This window comes from Xenopus laevis, chromosome 5L (genome assembly GCF_017654675.1).
Source record: "Xenopus laevis strain J_2021 chromosome 5L, Xenopus_laevis_v10.1, whole genome shotgun sequence".
Lineage (NCBI taxonomy): Eukaryota > Metazoa > Chordata > Amphibia > Anura > Pipidae > Xenopus > Xenopus laevis.
In genome coordinates, this window is record NC_054379.1 from 13,198,544 (window position 1) to 13,211,857 (window position 13,314).

Below are 13,314 nucleotides of genomic sequence, written 5' to 3' on the forward strand. Positions count from 1 at the left end.
TCTGCTGTGGGGACCCAGGAATCATTGCCCAGGGTTCTACAGTGTCAATAGACTCCCTTCAACATGATTTAGCATAGGAGGCTGCATGGACGCAGTGGTGATCGCTGCAACTATACGGAAGTGCAAGGAACGTGTTTGAGAGGAAGTACCTTTAATGAATTATAGGGTTTCCCTGACTTTGAAACATTGACACACGATGATCTGAGCCAAAATGGAATTGGTCTCCTTTATCTCTTTTTTGTATTTATTTATATAGTTCATTAATTGCCCTAGCCCTATTCTAGCAATACCTTGCCTTATCCAATAGTGACAGGTTGCCTTTTACACTCGGCAATCATTTTGTAGCTTATTTATCTTTTTATTTCCAGCTTAATTGTTAAACAACTGCATTAAAATGTTTTTTTTTGTTTAAGCACTGGGTATATGACTTTATTTATTCTGTACCACCTACAGAATAAAAAAACAGGAAAATGACAGCTGCTGTTACTTTGAAGATCACGGTAATTAAGGGAAAATACGGTGCGTTTATTGGCAAATGCTATTCCCATCCCCTCACTTTCTTGATGAGTCAAACAGCAGGACAGTTCATATCTGGCACACTCTTCTGTAACACATTTTCAGTCAAACCTACTGTTTCTCGGTCCCTAATTTCTTCCCATTTTACCTGATATTATTGAGATACTTCAATAAAACGCGATGTCGTGTATGGGTAAGAGTAATGATAATGAGTAGGAAAAGATATAAAAGCGCGCAACTTATCTGCATGTAAAGAACTTGCAAGATGGTGACAATACTTCAGATTTGCCCCTTATGCTTCCATTGTGGCAAATGTAATTTGTCACACACAAATTAAATGACAGATGGTCTATCTTAATACATATATAAATGCACATATGTGGAGGACAATGGTTTGGTGCACAAAAACATCTATATTGTGATACTCTGCAGGCTTGGTAGCTTAGAATAAGAATACATAATATGCCCAGGGAATTATCAGTATCAGGAGGGAGGCTGAAGATGACTAGAAACAGGGAACATAGCATGAGGCATTGTTTATTCTAATCAAATACGTCAAACCACATCAGGAGGAATCCTGTCTTATCAGTCTGATCCACAGTTGTGTCCCTGATCTTCTACAAGAAAATGCACACGGAGAAATTGGATCTGATTCCCCATGACATCATTAAAACGCTTGCATGCTGCAAATCTCTGATTAGATTTTTATTAACCGTTTAATTAACGTAGTGCCGGGATTCCAGGAAAAAATTCGGTGATCCCCAGGCCTTATGGACCCCATCAACCCAGCCTGTTCCCCTGCCCAGTTCATAGCTTCTCCCCCACACAGAACCAGTACAGGCAAATTTTGGAGGAGGTAAGCAGTGCACCCAAAAAAATGCTAGGGGCTATGGTTGGACACCAAGGGGCAGATTCCCTAAAGGGCAGATGACTAACACTAGCGAAAATTCGCCAGTGTGGCGTCATTTTGAAACCTTGGGGTGCAGGTGTCACTTCGCTAGTGAAAGAGATAGACGCTAGCGTTGCTTCGAATTTTCACTCTGACGAACGGACTTAACTCCGCAAATTCACTAAGATGTGGATTTTACTGAACGTTACTTCATTCGCCAGTCTTGCCTTCGCCAGCTCAGATCAGTCCCAAAAAAATGCTTTTTTTTCTTCTTTTTTTCTGAGTGATAGCCTACAACGGTCCTTACATTTTTTTCTGGGTAACAGGGTTCCCACCTTGATTTTATAACATATGGAACATAAACTATACACTGAGCTCATGTGTAGGGCATTATAACAACTCTATTTTATTTATTAAGGTTCCCTGGACTTGTGTAATGTAATGTATTTGCTGCAACATATACGTCCATGTAACTTTATCATTTCCCGCCTTATGCAAATTAGGCAATGCTAGCGCATCTTCGCTTTGCCGAAGTAACGCTATCGAAAATTCGCTAGCGTTCGGCGCTCTGGACGCAACTTCACACTTTAGTGAATTGCCGTTGTCCTAGCGAATTTACGCCTGGAGAAGTGTTGCGATGGCTGTGATACCGTAGCTGGCAAACTTTCACTGGTTAGGGAATTTGCCCCTAGGTGTTGGGAAGAAGGCCCTTCAGTCATAGTTTTGGTGGGCCCCAGATGACCCAGTCCAACCCTGAATGAATTTGTTAGTTTGCACCAATCTAGTAACACATAAGGGTTAATTTATGACCACAAGCACAGTGACAGGGCTACTAAATTGGCCGCAGTTTAATGAAAAAATCCCATTCATTAAAGGCACTTGTTTAAAAAATGTGCTCCTTGCCCTTCCGCATAGTTCCCTTTAGCAAAACTTGGTCTTGTCTACTGGGAGTGCAGTTGCACCTCTTGCCGCAGAACCCTGGAGCTACTGCCACCAAGAAACCAGGCGATACCTCCAGGGTTCCCACAGCAGCCTGTGTAAATCATCACATTGAACAGAGCATGAATGTCACTCTTAAACTTAATTTTGGAAATGAAGCCAACTGGACTGGGACATTTTCAGAACAATTTGCGTCAAAATGCAAGAGCAACTGCATCGATCATTGGTCTCAATATCTTCGGGTGTAACTGCCCCTAGAAAACGTAATGACGCTGGAATTATGGGGGAAAATGCTGCATTGTGGGTAATAAAAAAAAAAAAACCATGGCTATATTTCTCTATCCACTGCCTGTGGCACATTTGCACACTGTGATGCAGTAAGCATATGACCTCTATAGTAACAAGTGACCATTAGCTTTAATCAAGGTGACCATATGATTGGTTACTTGGCTGAAGCTAATCTTTAAACTTGCCCTAGATAGGTCAGCTGGGTTTGGGAATTTCAGAAAACAATTATCTACTAAAATCTGTGGTGCAGGGCAGTGGTTTTAAAGTCCTATCTTGGAGGCCCAAACTTAGGTCAGGTAGACCTTAGCTAAACCTTAGCTGAGGCTACAGATATTGGAAAACATTGGTGTTGTAACCATTCTCCCATAATTCTAAGATTATCAAAGTAATTACATCAGTTTCACCCTAAATGTCATCCTAATGGACTTTTCAGCTGGGCTTTCAGATGTATCATGGAGAACAAAATCTTACCAAATCTCACCCTACAGGCCTCCGTACACAAGCAGATATAAGCTGCCAACAGATTAAGCTGGCAATTTATTGGGAAGTGTATGGGGCCCTCAGACCAGGGTCGGACTGGAGCATTGGGGGCCCACCAGGTTCCAAAGTTCTGGGGCCCCCGCGCAAATGTATGAACATGGGCGCACGGCATACACGCACTCTGTACATAATTGCTTTCTTTTGGTTCCGGCAGATCAGGAGATCGGGTCTGGGCCGGCCCTGCCTCAGACAGGCTTCCTCGATCAATATCTGGCCAAAAGTGGGGCAGATGTTGATCAGGCGGGTTTAAAAATCACATTGGATTGGGGATGGGATTGGTTTTTTGAAGCAGTCCTTGATCCGATACCTCATTCTACTCGTTGTGATCTGATTGTTGGGCCCTACTTATGTATGGCCATGTTAACTTGCATTCAGGTCCACCCCACCACAGCTCCAAGCTCAATACCATAGCTCAGGAACTACAACATAGGTGTATATAAGTATAACCCACTACTTGCTACACAAAAACCACATCCTCTTTGTATTAGACAAAGTCTTGAAAAGTCCTTCTTCAATAATTTTTAGAGAGGAAGCCTCTTTGACAATGAAGTGGAGCATTTTGATATTTGTTGTTCCTAAATGTCATTACACTTATGGCACATTTCAAGCAATAAATCATATACAGAGTGACCTAATTCAAAAACTCATAAACACTAGTCTGATAGCTCTAAGGGACGTCTGACAGGAAAACTCAAATTCTGATAATGAACTGTTGTAGCTTGGGAAAGAAAAAAAAAAAAGATGTGGCATTTCTCACAAAATCCCCTCTTTGACAGAATTAGATGTTTTAGCCAAGAATTCAGTCACATAACAAGAAGTGACTCCCTTTCTAGTTTCTTTGGTAAACCATTACTTCTTTAATTATTATCAACCTTGTTCCAGTGTGATAAATTGCTAATTACTTAATACCCTAATCAGCGTTCATTCTTTGCACAGATAAACTGTGACAGCGCCATTAATTTAAATAGTAATTTCACTTAATGGCCCGAACGGCACACCAGATTTTTATGCAGCATTTTCTGAAGACTGCATCCATCACTGCGAAATTCTGACATAAAGATGTCTGACGTGCACTAACTCACTTAGGGGGAGCAGATGTTGCAGAGTAGAGTTTGGTCGTAATTCCCAGAGTGCATCACTTCAGCATGAATGAACTGCAATTGCCGAGGTAGACAGTCTTGTATAACTGCATTGCATAGCTTCTGACCCCTGCCTAATCTATCACATGTACTGCTGTGCTTGACATTTGATCTGGAACACAGGGGGTGTTTTATTTTTATATTTATTTATTTATTTGTGCTGGGGAAAAAGACACAATTCTTAGCTGACAGCATATCATGCATTGCTTTCAGAAAAAGAAAAAAAAGATAAATCAATAGGAATTATCCTAATACTAAGAAAAAAAAGAATCATCACAACCCGCATAAGGTTTGAAACAGGCGCATATACAATATGTTTTAAATTGCCATATTTCTTAGATGGAATAATTATTAGGGATGCTCGAATCCAGGATTCAGCCATGATTTGGCCTTTTTCGGCTTGATTCGGATTCAGACGAATCCTCGTGTCTGGCCGAACCAAATCCAAATCCTAATTTGCATATGCAAATTGGGGGCAGGAAGGGAAATCACATAACTTTTCATGATAAAACAAGTAAGTGAAAAATGTTGTCCCACTTTTTCCCCTTCCTGACCCTAATTTGCATATGCAAATTAGGATTCAGATTCAGTTCTGTATTCAGCTGAATCTTTCATGAAGGATTCAGGGATTGGCAGAATCCCAAATATTGGATTTGGTGCATCCCTAAAAATTATTTATCAAGAAATATCCATATAGGCGATACATTTTTTTTTTATAGCAAAATGCTCATAAAATATCTGTAAAAAGTAATTTTGTCTAGATTAAAAATGAAGTAAAACTAGGAGCACATATGAAAGATCTACCACTGGTGGATCACCACTGCCTCTTGTCATCCATATTTCTTGATGTCTGCTACAAGATAACAGAAGTCATCTCTAAGTTCTAAGACAAATATAAAGGCACAAAGTACCACAAACATGTAAGGAGGGTGATACCCTTTGCCTTAGTTCTTTTCAGAGTAGGGAGATCCCTTGTAGGACTTTAGGACAATCTTTTACTAGAAGAAAAGTTCTTTTTGTCCTAGTATGATAAAGAATGATAGAGGGATGATAAAATGATTAAGGAAGAAGAGAAACACCACAGACAACATTTATTTTATGTACATTCTCCTTGGCTATGTCATGACATTATCTATTGGTGAAAACTGTAAGAAACCTTGTTCATGGAAGGGAAGGGTGAGGCCAAACAAATACAAAATGCTCCATTCCCACCACAATTTGTTGTATTGTCTGGTCTTAAAATTTAATTGTGGATCACAAGCTCACATCCCCAGAAGAAACATGGACAGGCAGTAGCATTGCTTAAGTTATTGAGACCCGCAGAAAAATATTGTTGAAATTTAAATTATAGGCGGCATTCAGCAGAGGAAAATGGGCATGGGATCTGTTATCTTGAATGAAGAACATTGAACTATATTAGCCATAATTCAGAAAAAGTATTTTATGGTCATGTGGTACATCAATAGGCTAACTGATAGAAGGCAAGATACACAGAAACAGAGTAGGGCACAGTTTATAAGACATGTTCCTACATGGACATGTGAAATGATCATAGGTATGAAAAAATGATGAATAGATGAGACTTGGGGTTTTCTATGATTTGGACCACAAGGCTAAAAGCTAATACAAAACAGATTTCAACAAAGATAAAATCCTAAAAAGATGAATGATGAGGAATGTATCAGCCAGTTGTACCCTGAATTATTGTTGGCTTTTGTGTAAGTCTTCTTTGTCTTGTACAATGATATTTATTCTCTGAATAAAATCTAAGATGTAAAAAAGCAAATCCCAGTTGTTTGTCTGTTATACTATTCTAGACGAACAGTAAATCAGACATGGCTTAAGAACAATGTAGGGCAGTGATCCCCAACCAGTGGCCTGTGAGCAACATGCTGCTTACCAACCCCATGGATGTTGCTCCAAGTGGCCTCAAAGCAGGTGCTCATTTTTGTATTTCTGATTTGGAAGCAAGTTTTGGAGGCATAAAGGCTATGTGTACTGCCAAACAGACCTACCTGTTGTCTGCCAGCCAACATAAGAACTTCCAAATAACCAATTACACCCCTTACAGATCTTTTTTTCATGCTTGTGTTGCTCCCCAACTTAATTGATATTTTAATGTGGCTCAGTGGTAAAAAAGGTTGGGGACCCCTACTGATGGGAATGGTATCATTGGCGCCTCTTGTTGTTTTGTCACCACTATTTGATATCCTACAAAACCATAAACTGGCTGATGAGTATATCATATTTTCCTTATAACTTCTTATTTATAGCTCTTGCTGTGACATAAAACTTTTCTTGAATGCTAATATTTTTACTATTTCCAGCATGGTGGCATTACTCCTACAGCAGCTGTTGTCAAACATTTTTCAGTTCAACCTCTCTGTGGAGGTTCAACCTTTTGCCAGGACCCTTCTTGATAGCCCAACATTTGGTCAGGGCCCCACTTAGCTCATGAAATCAGAAATATGCAGAACCCTGATGTGTTTATTCCACTTGGTCCATCTGTCCTATAGTATATCAGTATGGGTTATCATGTATAGCTGTACCTCTGCACTTGGAAAATAAGCCAATGAGAACACCTTGTTTGGCAATGATAAGGTCAAGGCATTCAGCCATAGTTTGAGAATACATAGACACACTCAAATCTCATCCAAACTCACCTTCAAGCTGGGCTTTCAGGTGTATCTAGGAGAGCAAATGGCCATTCTTCCCAATTATTATTCTAACTGACATTAAGATTGAGCCCCACCTGGCACTGCTCCAAGCCATCCAAGGGGGGAAGGGCAGTCCCACATTTTGGGATTAACTGCCCTACAACCATCAGGAATTATGGTTTATAATTTGGTGGTGAACAAAGAGAATGTGTAAGTTGCCCAACAAGAAGCTGAGACATGAATCAAGCCCAGGTTACATGCGTCAGACCCAATGACTAGAGTCTTCCCATTTCTTCCCTGTGTCCTGTAATACATGATATGAAATCAGTCCCTGTATTGAGAAACATTTCATCAGGAAAGTCAAGGACATAACATATATCTCTGGTGAAAAAAAAAAGAGAAAGCCGTTTTCCTGCAATCCTGCCAACAATTATTTAATGTTCATCACAGAACTGAAGGAATGTATAAACACAGCTGGCTGATGAATGACTAATTCAATAAATCTGTAAAACCAATGGTTTAAAGGAAGCATTAGAATTAAACTGCATAAGCTTCCCAGCCAGCACATAAGCCCTACAGAATATTAAGCCGGTGCCTAATATACACTATTTAGACACATTGGCTGGAAAGCTTATTTTACAGGTATTGCCGATCTGGGAATCACAGCTGTGGGAACAGCAGGTTTTAGGATGTAGGCATTGGGGTAAAATAGGATACTAAAAGAGAAGAGTTTTTTAATTGTCCTTGTTCCACGAAACCTGAATACTGTGTCATAAAAATCACTGGGACTTCATAAACAGAAATTTAACAGATTAGTCAGCTGTCTTCACCAGTACGTCTCTGTGTGTCCCTTTATTTAATAATAAATAACTTAATGGAGAAAGTAATAGAATATTTAAAATATAGTGCATTTCTTTCTGTATTTACTAAATATGGTCTTTTTTCTTAACACGTTAAAGAAAAAGAACCGCCCTACAAAATTTTAAGTGCTTTTATTTTTGCAATTTTCTTTCATTTTATTTTAGTCAGCTTTAATGAAATGAGCGGTTTTTGTAATGTTAATAGTAGGCTTTTGGTTCAAGAACTGTATCAGAGCTACTGTGCCATTGGCTATGAAGTTCATTGAAAATGCCGGTGGCACCTACAGTATGACTCTGCATGTTCTTCTTTGGGTTTTAATACTTTAAAAAGGATGCAACAAAACTAACTGGGAGACTACTAATGGGGCCATAATGAGGGAGTACAACCACCAGGTTGATACAGGCTCTATGTAGAACCCTGATGTGTTTATTCCACTTGGTCCATTTGTCCTACAGTATATCAGTATGGGTTATCATGTATAGCTGTATCTCTGCAATTGGAAAAGAAGCCAATGAGAACACCTTGTTTGGCAATGATGTGGTCAAGGTGTCTACAGCGTGCTTTTTTTCTTAAAGGGCACCTATCACAGCCAAAATCAAACACATATTAACAATCTGACCAGTACAAGCTAAACACGTTTAATCAAACTACATATATAGTTTTTTGAAAAAACTGCAGGTTTTAAAAAAATTCCTTACTTTGTCAAATGGGTTCTTTCACTGAGGGAGGCCATATTGAGACTCTAACAGAGACTCTAATGTGCAAATTTCAGGAGCATGCTCAGATTGTAACACTGCTTTGAGTATTCTACCCAGAATGCCTTGTTTTAGTAAACTCCTCCACTAGAAGTATCCACTAGAAGTGCTGCCACCTGCTAACTTCCAGCAGGTGGCAGCACTACTGTACAGCAGCTAACACACAGGTTTGGCTGATTTGAAAATAGCTTAGAAGGGTTGATAAGCAAACAAGGAATTTGAACTGAGCATGTGCGAGATTTCAGAGCTGCAGTTGGCTGGGAAGATATAGGTAGGAGGAGCCAGTGAAATCCAAGATGCCTGCCTCAGCTAGAACTGCAGTGGAGATAGGGGAGATCTTGCAGAAGGTATAGTGAGCTGATCATTTACATTATACAAACAATTCTAACTGTTTTAAAAATCGAATTTCTCGAACTTTCACATAGTGTATTTACTTAGTAAATGATTTTGGTCATGATTGGTGCCCTTTAATTTCTAAATAAGACAGAAACGGGCTTTCAAGCTGGGCTTTCAGCTGTATCTTGGAGAACAAATCATTCTTCACAAATCTTATTCCAACTGGCTTTAAGATTGAGCCCCACCTGCCACTGCCCCAAGCGAGCAGGGGGTGGGGGCAGCCCACATATTGGGATCAACTATCCAACATCCCAGAGTGCTTATTGTTTATAAGTTGGATGTGCACAAAGAGAATATATAAGTTGACCAATAAAACAGGATGCTGAGACAAGACTCAAACCTATGTTAAGTGTGTCTGACCCGCTGATTAAAACGTGATAAATAATAGTGTCATTTCTCCAGCCCCTTCTACAGCTTGGATTATAGAAGGCTCTAACTTGAACCTGCTTTGATGCCTCCTGTGTCCCTCTTCATTTCCTAGAACTTTATTTAACGTAGAAGGGATGGAGCTTTTTACTTGGGAATGCCAAAAGTTAGGCACTCCCAAGTTATTGTATATACTAACCTCAAACCCTGGGCTGCTGCTCCTATCAGGAGAAAACTACACCGGCCTGGGGGTTATTCTAGCGAGCACCACGGAACGATCAACTTCCTTCTCTTTCAGCCGAATTTTAAAGAAGAAGTCAGCTATTTCGTTCATCTGCACATGCGTCTGCCCCAGGAAATTTGAAGAAAGAAGAAGGAAGCAATCATTCCATGGTGCTCACTGGAAGAACCCCCGAACCAGTGCAGTTTTCTCCTGCTAAGAGCACCAGCCCGGGGTGTGAGGTAAGTGTATACAATCACTTGGGGGTGCCTAACTTTTGGCACTCCCCATTAAATATGCCTTTCCTTCTCCTTTAAGAAATAAAAAAGTGCAAAATATAAGAATGCTAGTAATTACACTCTAAGAGCACCCTAATATATTTGGGATACCTTCTATCTATCTATCTATCTATCTATCTATCTATCTATCTATCTATCTATCTATCTATCTATCTGTCTGTCTGCACTTTCTGCTAAATAAACACGCAAGGACTAGTCCCTGCTTGCACCTGCCTTCGACGGCCAGTGATTCCTGTTTCTACTGCCTTGGGTCACCACCTTTTCAGTTTTGAACCGACCAGCCAAGTTCTTCAAGAGGCTTTCTGGATCAAAATCTCCTGCCGAGTTTTTAGAATTGTAAAACCCAGCTAAATATTAGCCAACTGTGTGGCTCATAACTAGTGATGGGCGAATTCAGACACGTTTCACTTCGACAAAAATTTGCGATATGACGAAAAATCCCCAAAATGCATTGAAGCTTATGGGCGTCATTTTTAGACAAAATTTTGCTTATCACTACTCATAAAGTTATAGTCCTACGCACAACTAGATTCACTGTCCAACCCTGTGTTGTCACAATCCCACTTCCCCAATATTACTAGCCCCCACATCACTTTCCCGCCCCATTTGTCCAGCCACAATCCATGGACTCAATTTTGCCAAATCCCTGACGACAAACCATTCCTTCACAAGCCTCACTCCTTTTTAGAGCCACAGAATGTGCTTTTCTATCTTAGGAATCCCTCTGACATGGCCCCCCTGAGTGCAGTACCCCCTGTTCCCCCATGAAGGCAACCTGCACATTAGCAACTGCACTGTGCCTTCCAATAACCTAGTTAAGTCAGTTATATATATATATCTATATCTATATCTATATATATATATATATATATATATATATATATATATATATATATATATATCTATATAGATATTGCAGTCAGCTCAACCAGTCAGTTGCACCATAGATTTTGATCAGATATTAAAACCTTTGATAAAGGCACAGCCAGAACATTCATTCAATAGTGCAAAGCCATAATAGAGATACACAGCCCTTCATGTAGCGTTCAAATAGACATTTTGATGTTTGATAAATAGCTGAAATACTTTTGTTGAATTTAGTGACTATTAAAATATAAATCCAGTATAGATAATGCCAAGGCCATATTATTAGTTGGTAGAATGCCTTTAACGGGCAACTGAATAGTAAAGCTTTCCATGCCAGGCTACAGTGAAGCATGTTGCATTCCCCAAATACTCCAAGGTTGATCCCACAAAACTGAAGTCAACATAAATTATCGGCAATAAAGCAAACAGGGTATAAAGATATTCCTGTTGATCAAGTATTCATGCACATGCTGAAAGGCAAAACATGACTGCCTTCCCCTGGCACCTCTATTCCACTTCTACACAACTCATTTGCCCGGAGAGAGCCGTAAAACATAAATGCTGCCCCAGCAGTTCTCTTCCAACAGCATCTGTTAATTCACTCCATTTATAAAATACATATTGACAAAGACAACTGAACTGGGACGTGGTAGATTTGATTTGGTGTGAGAAAGTCAATTCAATGTGATATTGTTAAAGGGCTCCTGCTGGCGTCGAGGAGTCTAAAGAATAACGTATATCGAAGAATAACTCAATGTGCAGATATATTGTTTGTATGTCAAGCCTTGCGGGTATCAGGGAGACTTTTTTTTCTAGCTATTAATATTTGGATTTAGTGATAAACGTTTCTTCCCCCCCATCAAACTCTGGGGCAAATTTACTAAAGGGCGAAGTGGCTAACGCTAGCGAAAATTCGGGTGCTGGCATAAATTTGCTAGCGAAGTGGATCTACTCTAGCGCTACTTTGCACCCTTACGCCAGGCAAAATTGCGCTATGGCGAAGGGACGTAACTACGATAATTCACTAACTTGCGGATTTTACTGAACGTTACCTTTTGCGCCAGACTTGCCTTCGCCACCTCAGACCAGGCGAAGTGCAATTGATAGGTAGATAGGCGTAGCTGGCGTCTTTTACTTTTTTAAGGGTGATAGGCTGAAAAAGATTGTAAATCATTTCCTAACATATGGCACATAAACTATACAGTGAGCACATGTATAGGGCAAAATAACACCTCTCTTTTATCTTATGAAGCTTTCCCAGGCTTGTGTAGTGTAATGTATTTGCTGCTACATATCCATCCATTGTACTTTAACTTGGCAAATTAGGCATCGCTAGCGTAACTTCACTTTGTTTGACGAATTAGCAATTCGCTACCTTTCGCCTCCCTGAGCACAACTTCGGATTTTAGTGAAATAGCGCTGCCCTGGCGAAGTGCGGCGAAGGCGACGCTAGCGCATTTTCAGCGCTTAGTGAATTTGCCCCTATGTACTTGAATCATTCGGGTTTATCTATCAAGAGATGCTAATCCAAGTTATTTATGATTCCAATGAAATATGAAGAAGTCTGATGTTCTAGTTGGTCCTTTTCTTAAGTCTGTGACTTTATGGAATATCGGTTTTTATACATGGACAAATAAGGGCTGATATCTACTCAGGGTTGACTGAACAGACAGATCATCAGCTCTTGCCCAGTTAGTCATGCAGATATCATTTGGGCTTGGGCCAGGCATACAATACAATGCATTGGTTCCTTGTAAGCAGGGAAAGACTTGCCTAGTCAACTATTGAATCTTTGCATGTATTGCACTAACTGCCTGCCAAGAGAGTGCTAGAAAACATCTCTTTTGCTGCAAACCATAGAATTTACAATGTTGGCTGTATGGCCCCTTATTTCTTGATATGGTCCCTTAGCTATTCTCGAGTCTGCATTGGAAAAAGATCATTGCAATCGATGGAATGTCTTTCCTAATTACTGCAGTAATTCTTGTTCAGTGGTTCCCAAGTGGTTCCCAAGCTGCGGGTCTGGTCCCCTAGAGGGTGCACTGAGCAGTGGCAGGGGCTTAGTCTGTATGCCAAGAAGAGGGAGATTTTGGGAGAGTGTTTGTTTGCTCTCCTAGATACATTTGAATGTTCTGCTTTAAGGTCAATCAAGGTGAGATTTGGGGTTAAGAAGTTTTGGGTGTCCTAGATGTTCTTGGAATTGTGTTTGAACGGCAGATACACCAATGTTTTTAAATATCTGCAATCATGTTTAACGCTAAGGGAAGTCATGAACGGGGTTCTAGGCTCTAGGCCAGGGGTCCCCAACCCTTTTTTACCCGTGAGCCACATTCAAATGTAAAAAGAGTTGGGGAGCAACACAAGCATGAGAAAGTCCCTTGGGGTGCCAAATAAGGACTGTGATTAGCTATTTCGTAGCCCCTATGTGGTCTGGCAGCCTACAGGAGGCTCTGCTTGGCACTATACTTAGTTTTTATGCAATTAAAACTTGCTTCCAAGCCTAGAATTCAAAAATAAGCTCCTGCTTTGAGGACACTGAGAGCAACATCCAAGGGGTCGGAGAGCAACATGTTACTCACGAG

At 40.2% G+C, this 13,314-nt stretch overlaps 1 protein-coding gene across 1 annotated transcript in view; it reads right to left on the bottom strand.

Annotated features, from left to right (window-relative positions):
* Positions 1–13,314, bottom strand: part of ush2a.L (Usher syndrome 2A (autosomal recessive, mild) L homeolog) — a 442,265-nt gene that overhangs the window by 115,463 nt on the left and 313,488 nt on the right. The window lies entirely within an intron of this gene.